General features: G+C 38.0%; 1 protein-coding gene across 5 annotated transcripts in view; it reads left to right on the top strand.

The window, feature by feature from the left end:
• The window catches only part of LOC106947982 (protocadherin-1-like), a 267,399-nt gene that overhangs the window by 240,393 nt on the left and 18,179 nt on the right, over nt 1-8,827 (top strand). The window lies entirely within an intron of this gene.

The raw sequence follows: 8,827 nt of genomic DNA, 5'->3' as shown, positions 1-8,827 counted from the left end.
TTCTGTTTTTTTTTTTCCCATCCTAAGGGCTTTTTTTCCCCCACCACTCAGGTCCGCCCCCCCCCCCCCCGAAAAAAAAATGAAGTACGTTTTAAGACAACTGAATTTATCATCCATCATCCAAATATTGTCTAGATATGAGAAAATATTTTGTGATGTATTATAAAAGAGACTCACATTCATCGGAGTCACTCAGATTTACCTGGATTTCACTGAGGCTCCACGACTGTAGGACTCAGTTCATGTATGGCTCCAGGCCTTCTGCTGACATTTAACCTCGGTGTGGAAACTTAGAGGCACATCAGGGGGATGCTCGGAGAAAGCTTTTCATCCATTCGTGTGCGGGTGTGTGCGTGTGTGTGGAGGCCATCTGCTGCCTGAAGCAGAGAATTCCTGTCACCCCTCTGGAGTCTCTGCATTTCTCACCAACTCTTGAATTCACACCTCTCCTTTTCTCTTTTCCCTCTTGTTGTCACACATCTCCATCCAAGCTCAGTTTTTCGCTGTTGGTTTTTGTTCGGTTTTATTTCAAATCGATTTCAAGGTTTCTCTGCAGGACTTTACGTGTTGCTTGACATGTAAAGTGGAGGTCTGATCAGAGTTGCCTTAAGATCTGTTCCAGATGTTTAGGATTATTTTCCAGGTATTTTCCAAGCAATCCATTCATCTGTAATTGTTTCAGAGAGGTTTCTTCTCTTCAATAAGAGGAAGAAAAAAATAAAGAATGATAGAAATATGAAAATTTGAATTGGTCATCTTCAAATTTGTATTCAATACTTATTTTCCTCCATCTCCTACACTTCCATTTCAGTCCACACTAAATATCATTTAATTTCAAACTTCTATCATCATTTCATTTTAATGCTGTTTGCAGCTTTTACTTGGCCACAAACTCCAAACTTGACCTGTAGATCTGCCTCTCTGACCATCTATGCTATTTTTTTTTTTTTTTTTTACAGATTTTTCCACCTTATTATTTTATACAACACGCGCAGACTGACAGAAAAAGTGAACTTTGATGTCAGCAGGTCTGGTCCCTCACACCCCCTGTTGGGTGAAGAAGCTGGTGTGAGAAAGAACAAAGACGGACTGACAGAGAAAAAAGCTCACACTCAGAGAGATGCAGGTAGAGGTGAACAAAAACCAGCAAGGACAAAAGATGAAAGACGAAAGGGCGAGAGGAAAAGGAATTTGAAAATGAGTGGAAGGAAAAAAACGTCGGGGAAAACAGTTAAAAAAAACAAAAACATTGTTCCTCAGTCGTGTTTATACAGCTGTAATTAAGAAGAAAATTCTGGAGCATATTCAAGAAATATTTATTGTCATCGAAGTGAGGTTCTTGAGATTTGTTGGCGTTAAACGTCAAAATCTTTATTGATTCAATTTGGATTTTGTTGGATTTATTGTAAACTTTACTTTGTGTCTTATGCTACATACACATATTGTTTTTCCCCATTACTTCTACATGGTATGATCTTTTTATCTTGTAAAAAGAAACACTATTCAGATACCTAGCTGTTTGTTGCTGTAGATTATAATACAAGATTATATGTGAACTGGATAAACAAAATCAAATGAGTTTCTCTCATTGATGGCCAGGCTTGAGCTTTGAAATAAGGTGAAGAGCTCCAACATTCAGAGGGGATGTAGAGTGAAGCTACCCTGGACGATATAGAGCTCTGTTACTTAGGTGTGGACACTGCAGTAACGGTTCATTCGACTGAGAGAATCTGTCGTTAGAAAACAGCATCCGAAGACGTGACACTGACACCTTATGCCAATTTGTTGCAGCTGAATTAGCTATTATTGCAGCATTGAGGATATTGACACAGAAATGATGAATGAAATTCAATATACTCCGCAGCTCCAGATGAGACGGAGCTGCACATCTGTCCTGGTCAGATGTGTCTTGATCTGGTCAAGACAGATGTGTCTTGACCAGAAATGTCCTGGAAATGTCCCATTTGGAGGTTTTCCAGGCACATCCAACTGATGATAAGCCTGGAAAGTTTCATGCTAAATTCCTTTAGGTATATAAACATCTTGGGCTGTTAATGCGATCGCTTCCTCTGCAATTCAAGTGTTGCTGGAGGCATCACTTCACCTAATCTTGGTCACTCTCCATATAAGTTCTGGGTATGGATGGATGGACGGATTTCTGTCTTAGTTTAATCTGGATGCATGTCCACATTCTGACCGGTATGTCAGGGTCAGACATAAATCTAGAATGAATCTAAATCTAGATTCATTCTAGATTTAAATGAATCTAGAAGTTATCATTTAAAGACCCATAAAAGTTTTAGATTCATGTCACCTTACATCCAAATTGGATCATTTCAGATCTTGGTCACTAGATGTGTTACCTTTATAAATGTGTGCAAATCTTTGTCTATTTTCTGCTAATGTTGAAAAAAATCACAATTTTGCAATTGTGGTGTTTAAATTAAATATGTGGTTAGATTACTTGTTAACTCAATAAGTCATTAAAAATCATGGCAGATGTAAACTGTTACATGAGATATTTTCATGCTCAGTAGAAACGTCGTCATCTTTTTTCAGGCATTGGAGCAACAAGCCCCTTTACTTGAGAGCAGCTATATATGAGGCGCTTTGGAGAAATTGTAGTTTGGCAATTTTACAGAAGAACTATGGATTCAACAATTTTGAACAACACACAACCTTTTCTGACCTGTGTGATGCTGTGAGAGCTCTAATGGATCCAGGTGCACATTGAGCGAAGAAAAATAAAATAAAAGAAAGAAAAAATAACATCATCCTCGTAGTGCTCTTTTTTTGTTTTTGCCAGTGGTAACATTGAACTGTTGATCCCGTGACTCATGTGATGCAAAAAAAAAAAAAAAAAAAATGTTTTCATTGCAGTTTTCAAAAAAATATCTCTTTTCATACAGCCAAAAAAAAAAACCCTAAGTCTAGCTCAAAAACATTTTACCAAAAAAAAAATGTGAGTTTCCTTTAAGCAAATTTCTTTTTGTAATTTCAATTTGCAAAATATGATGGTAGTGAGAGTACATTCCTCTTCTATCAGCAAACTGAAGACAACTTCCAGTTCATTACATTTTGCTACAGGTTGAGATTTCTCAAAAAAAGAAGAAAAAAAACATAAGTAAACTTTAAAAAGTAGCCCAAGACCTACTTTATTCACATCTATAAATCTATTTTATGTATTTTTAGTTTATTTCTGTACATTTTCACTTTTCTTTGTGTTTTATTGTAAAGTACTTTGTCATGTCAGCTCGATGAAGGTCTTGCTCCTAGGAAGCGATCGTAACTCGGTTACCCAGATTTGTTTCGTGTAGCTACAGAGTTGCTCCTTTTTCCACCAGCTGCAGCGCTGAACCAGTTTTTCCCCATGAAGTCAAGCTGCTGAGGCAGATTCCCTCCAGAGAACAACATCAGTGAGCTGCAGCCTGGATTCGCAGTGACGGACTCAACTTCTGTTTGAGGACTTTTCACTTTTAGGTTTCTGAGTAAGGAGGACAGAAAGAAAAATCTGCCTCGCTTGATTTCTTTCTTAGGAGGGAAAATGAATGTTCACACTGCAGAGAATGCCTCAAAAATCTGACGTTAGTCTCCCCTTTTTTCAATTTAAAGAGTCAGATCCCTGAACATGAAAGATCCCGAGCTACTTTTCTTTCACGTCGAGGAAATTGTGAATCTCCAGAGTCGGGTGAATTTACGAGTAAACAGTAAGAAGTAAAAACATATGTTTCTCATTTCCCTCCACTGTGGAAATGGAGGATGCCCTCTTTACCTTCCAGTCTATGTCCCATTTCTCCTTCTGTTATATAATATTTGTGCAAAGGTAACAGACAGAAAAGAAATAAGTGAGTGCTAATAACCAATTCTGTCCACTCAGTCTTCAGCAGAATGAAATTGCCTCTTCTTGTAGCTCAAATGAGCTCAAATTTCCCCTGAGATGGGGGGCGAGCCGATGCACCTAAACACAACACACTGTTTTTGGACGCGCCTGCCACATGTCGTTCCATGCGGCCAGTCATACGTGTCAGCATCAATCTGTCTGTAGCATCACTGAGACACGAGAAAGGCATCAATCAGCTGCAGGTAGACTCTCACTGTCGGATCAAACGGGATACGGATCGGAGCAGAGCAGCTGACAGTCGTCACGCCCAACGTGCAATCAGCTCAGAAAGATAGAAACGATCGGTGAGGAAACATGAAAACCTGCCGCTGAAAAACAGGGAGGAAAAAAAAAAAAACAAGCACTCTGAAGGCTGATGGATATGTCTGTGAAGAGGTGCTGAAGCTTCGCTTGGGAATTTATACAACCGAGATAAAATGTTTACTTGCAGCCTGGTAACAAATGGAGGGTGTAACCGAGGAATAGGTTGTTACTCAAAGTGGGCAAGAGGCCTTCTCAGTTCAGACTGGCTACTCTTCTGACAACAGTTTTCAGACTTGCTTTTAAAATTTTATTTGTTCTACTCCAGCATTCCTGGCTGCACCCATTTTTGTTGTGCTTTCCATTCCTGAAACTCTTACGTTGTTTTTTCCTGTAGACTTTACTTCCCTCTGGGCCCACTGTTCTCTCGCAGTGGCAGGCCATATGGGTGGTTTGATTTTTGATCGTCTTTCCCTGAACATGTGAACCTAAAAGGCTTTCCTGGTGACCACTTGACATTTAAGCCCACAGATGTTGACATGTATTAAATGGACTGCATTTTTACTAAGCTTTTCCAGTTTTTATTGTTTTTTTTTTGTTTTGTTTTTGTTTTTTTTTCTGGGCTTTTCCATGGCATGCCATCCATTTGCACACACATTTACTCACAACATTGCAGTTGTGCAAGGTGGATCAGTGTTTTCTCCAAAGTCACTTTAAGATCTTGTGGAGCATATAGTAAATATATTTTTTTTTTTTTCTGTGGACATAGCATAACAAGAAGACCAAGAAGTAAATGCTGTGTCTTAAATCTGTCATTATTCACAATCTGGAGTGCAACGGTAGAAAAATGCCAAAAGGGCAGCAGTAGAAATGACTTCAACATAGAATCAATCTCTACTTTGGTCCTCTCTGCCCAAAGCCGTCATTCCAGTAATCTTTTCGTTCATTCAGATGCAGCTTTGTAAATCTAAATTGTGCAGTCGCATTAAAAAATAGACTTTGACTCTTCTAGACGAGCCGTAGTTGTTCATAGACTTTAATGTTGATATGTAGAAAAACTGCAGTTTGAATTTTGAGTAGATTTTCTGTGAATCGTTTTTAGTGTCAAATCAGATACTGAACTTACTAATCTAGAAAATATTTTTAAAACAGACAAAATCCTTTGCTCCAAAACACTGAGCCACTGAGCTCTCCACATAGGAAATATAAGTTGTATAGTTGAAACCATCTGCATTTACATAATATGTATAAGTTATTAATATTCCATTCTGAAGAGCAGGAATTTACACCTCAAACGGATAAAATCTACTGGTGTGCAGGAAATGTAATACATTAACTAAAATATCCTTTGGAAGATTTAGAAAAAAAACAAAAAAAAAACATTAGAAAGTCTTTTTTGAAACATTTAAAATTAGTTTAAATTGTGTCCATTGGTTCATTTTACAACTGGGATTGTTTTATGCAGAACATGATTACCTCCACACACTCTGATTCTGAGTAAAACCGACTTTTAGTTTATGTTCACTGTGACAGAAAACTTTGAGGTCCCATTAATAAGCCTCAGTACTCGCCCCCCCTCACCCCCCACCCCCGTACCACCACAGTGCATCCTGGGAAAAGGCCAGCCCAGCTACAGCCGGGGGCCTACGATGCAGTAAATTTATTCACTTTTGTAGGATAATTGAATTTTTCCTTCATAGTGGGATGATTCCACAGGGGTGGAAGTGTGAGTGTGTGCGCTCTTCTTTCTTTCTTTCTTTCTTTCTTTTTTTTTTTTCTGTAGACTATTAATAATTGACTGGTTTCTCTGTTCGTGTAGATTCATTTCACCTCGTCGCTAATTTGGTCTTCTCTCAGATGTGATCTGCAGGTTCCTCAGATTTTTCTCTCTCCATTTCCCGGTTGGTTGATGTTATTTACGGGGGCGGGTCACTCGGTTTGGTTTACTGTCTTGGCTTTGCTGCGTGATGAGCGACTGTGTGAGTTAACTTCAGGAGACAGGCGTAAACAGGAACACTTTAAACCTACAACATTAGGGGCTGTTTGATGCATGGAAAACAGCGCTGACAGCTCTGGAAGTCCAGTTTGACAGCTGATTCACAAGAGAGTCACGTCTCTTACTCTCAGCGGGAACATAAAAGGAAAAAAAAAAATCTATTTTCTTTTAAACAATTGTGGGCTTATTACAGTTGTTTTGTGCATCGTTCCTATCAGACATGATCACATTTCACAGCTTCGCAGCGCGAGCTCTCCCTTTGCACGGATGCTTGATGAATTTTGAGCTCTTTTGCAAAAATAATAATGTATTTCTGTCTGATCAGAGGTGGATTAGTACTGATTAACAGGGGGGAAATTATGTAATTATATAACATGTTGCATACAAAGATAACAGCAATTTATTAATCATATTTTATTATTATACAACAGCTTTAGAAATACGATTTTGTTTTGAAGCCAGGACGCTTCAAGGCAAAATCTGAATCCAGAGTCAGAATGCAAATCTGTTTAATCAGCTGAAAGATTGATTTTCTCTAAGTATTCAAAAAAAAAAAAAAAAAAGAAGAAGAAATAAAACATATAGACTAGATTTCAGTTTTTAAATTGACCGGGGAGGAGAGCATCAACTGATGATTTCCAGTAAAAGTGTAAAATTATCTGGCAGGTTGCATTTTCATCTAAACAGTTAAATCATCAAACAGATATCAGTGACCTCAATACTTTGTTTTTCATATTGTAATTTCTATGTAATCAGACTTTTTAATTGACACATTTTTTAAGGCATATTGTAGCTGTGTTTCTATTTGTGGACATTAACCAAGTTGGTGCAGCTTAAGCCGAAGTTTAACTCGACCAGACTGTCTTCGCTGTTGAGATAAGCGCTCTTGAGAAGATTTGAAACTATCTAAACTAACAAACTCAAATATTTCCTATCTGTGAAAAATCTTTCCCGCTGTAGAAGGACGGATTTCATGTTGTTTTAAAATGTTTTTAAAGCAATTCCTGCATTAAAGAGCACTCTCAGTTGCTTGTTTAAGGTCATTGTTGATGTCTTATTTTTATTTTATTTTTTATTTTTGCCTTGGCGTTGCATTAACACAAACTGCAAAAATTGATTTCTGAAACCTTCATCTTCTTATTTTATTTATTTTGTCTCCAAACCCTGGAGATTACTGTGTTTACACGTTTACCTCCAGTAATATTTTAACAGGTTTTCACCTGCATTCTCATTCATAAAAGAAAAACCTATAAACCCTGTTGTGCCCTCCTGGATGCTGCCAGATCTATGTCAGATGGAACAGAATGAACTCAGCATTAATTACATTTTGGCATGATTGGGCTGCTTATATAAATTAAAATAAAATATTAGAAACAAAAATAACGTATCCAGGGGTTAGAGAGGTGGGTGATTCGTCTGGGAGGATAACAAAAAGGAGACCTTAATAAATCAGATATGAGTGTTTACAGCAGTTGTTTTCTGACAGGGAACCATCATAAAATGATAAAAGGGAGACCCATTTACTGTAGCTGAGAAAAGGCCAGCATGGGTTTTCTCTTTAAACAGATGCAGATGTGATGCGGCCTGGACAAAGTTTGTATATTCAGGTCAGTTTGTGGATTCAAAGCAAATACAAACCATGTTCCTCTGCATCTTTAATGACCTCTCTCTTTGCTTCACTCACTGATCCTCCCTCTCTTCTCGCTCTCAGCTGGGTGAAGTGGTCAAATATTTATGGCCGGCAGAAGCTGCTGTGTTATTGTACTTGATTTAGCTTCAGGCACTTTCCATTGCATTCGCTTTCTCTTCTTCTTTTTGGGCGTCGCTTTCAAAACACAAAACGCTGCAAATCGAAACACTGGTTGTTTCTGTGAGAAGCTCACCCTGAAGATTTTTTGTTTGTTTGTTTTAAACTCTTTCCATGAAATGATACAGATTGGTGGACTGTTGATTAATCAAAAAGAGAAAAGAAAAAGGTTTTTCTTCTTCTTTAGAGCTGTCAGCAGTACTGCATTGTGCTCGGCTTCTGAAAAAACATTAACACCAGATTATCGGTTCTGTTTTGGCTACCAAGCTCCCCAGGGTGATGCAGTGTTTAGGGCTTTGGCTAAATGTGTTAATATTCATGAATGATAAAATATTCCCATACCAAAACGAAGCCACAGAACATAAATTACAAGGTTTCATCACTCACTTTAAACTTTTTGAGTAATAGCATGTAACATTAGATTTGCTGTTATGAACAGCATCACAAGATTTAGTCCCACTCAGAGGTTTGTTAGAGAATATTAATTAACCCTCAGCTTCTGTAAATATACCTGATGGGTCAAGGATAAAGCTGTGGAGAAAGACAAAGTCAGGGTTAAAGCAATATTTGGAGTTTAAAGTTGCACGTCATTAACCACTGAGAAATCATTCCTTCATGAAAATGGACAGAGTGTGCCAAAGCTGTGAGGCAGGTAGACTGCTGATCAGTCCATGGTAACTGGAGAACTCTTCAACCAAAGCTCATTTCTGTCAAATAATCTGTTGACAGGACAACTTGTGGTTGTGCACTCCACAAATGCGTAGGAGTGGCAAAAAGAAAGTAACTATAGAAAGAAAGAGAGAAAGTAAAACAAAGTACTCTGGTCGTCTAAGTGGTGGACAATACTGCAAAACATCCTCAATATACAATCACCTGAAAAAAA

The sequence above is a fragment of the Poecilia latipinna genome, unplaced genomic scaffold (genome assembly GCF_001443285.1).
Source record: "Poecilia latipinna isolate Pla-1442-1.1 unplaced genomic scaffold, P_latipinna-1.0 Scaffold266, whole genome shotgun sequence".
NCBI classification, from domain to species: domain Eukaryota; kingdom Metazoa; phylum Chordata; class Actinopteri; order Cyprinodontiformes; family Poeciliidae; genus Poecilia; species Poecilia latipinna.
The sequence above is the reverse complement of the archived record's forward strand: the minus strand, read 5'-3'. Positions and strand labels throughout refer to the sequence as shown.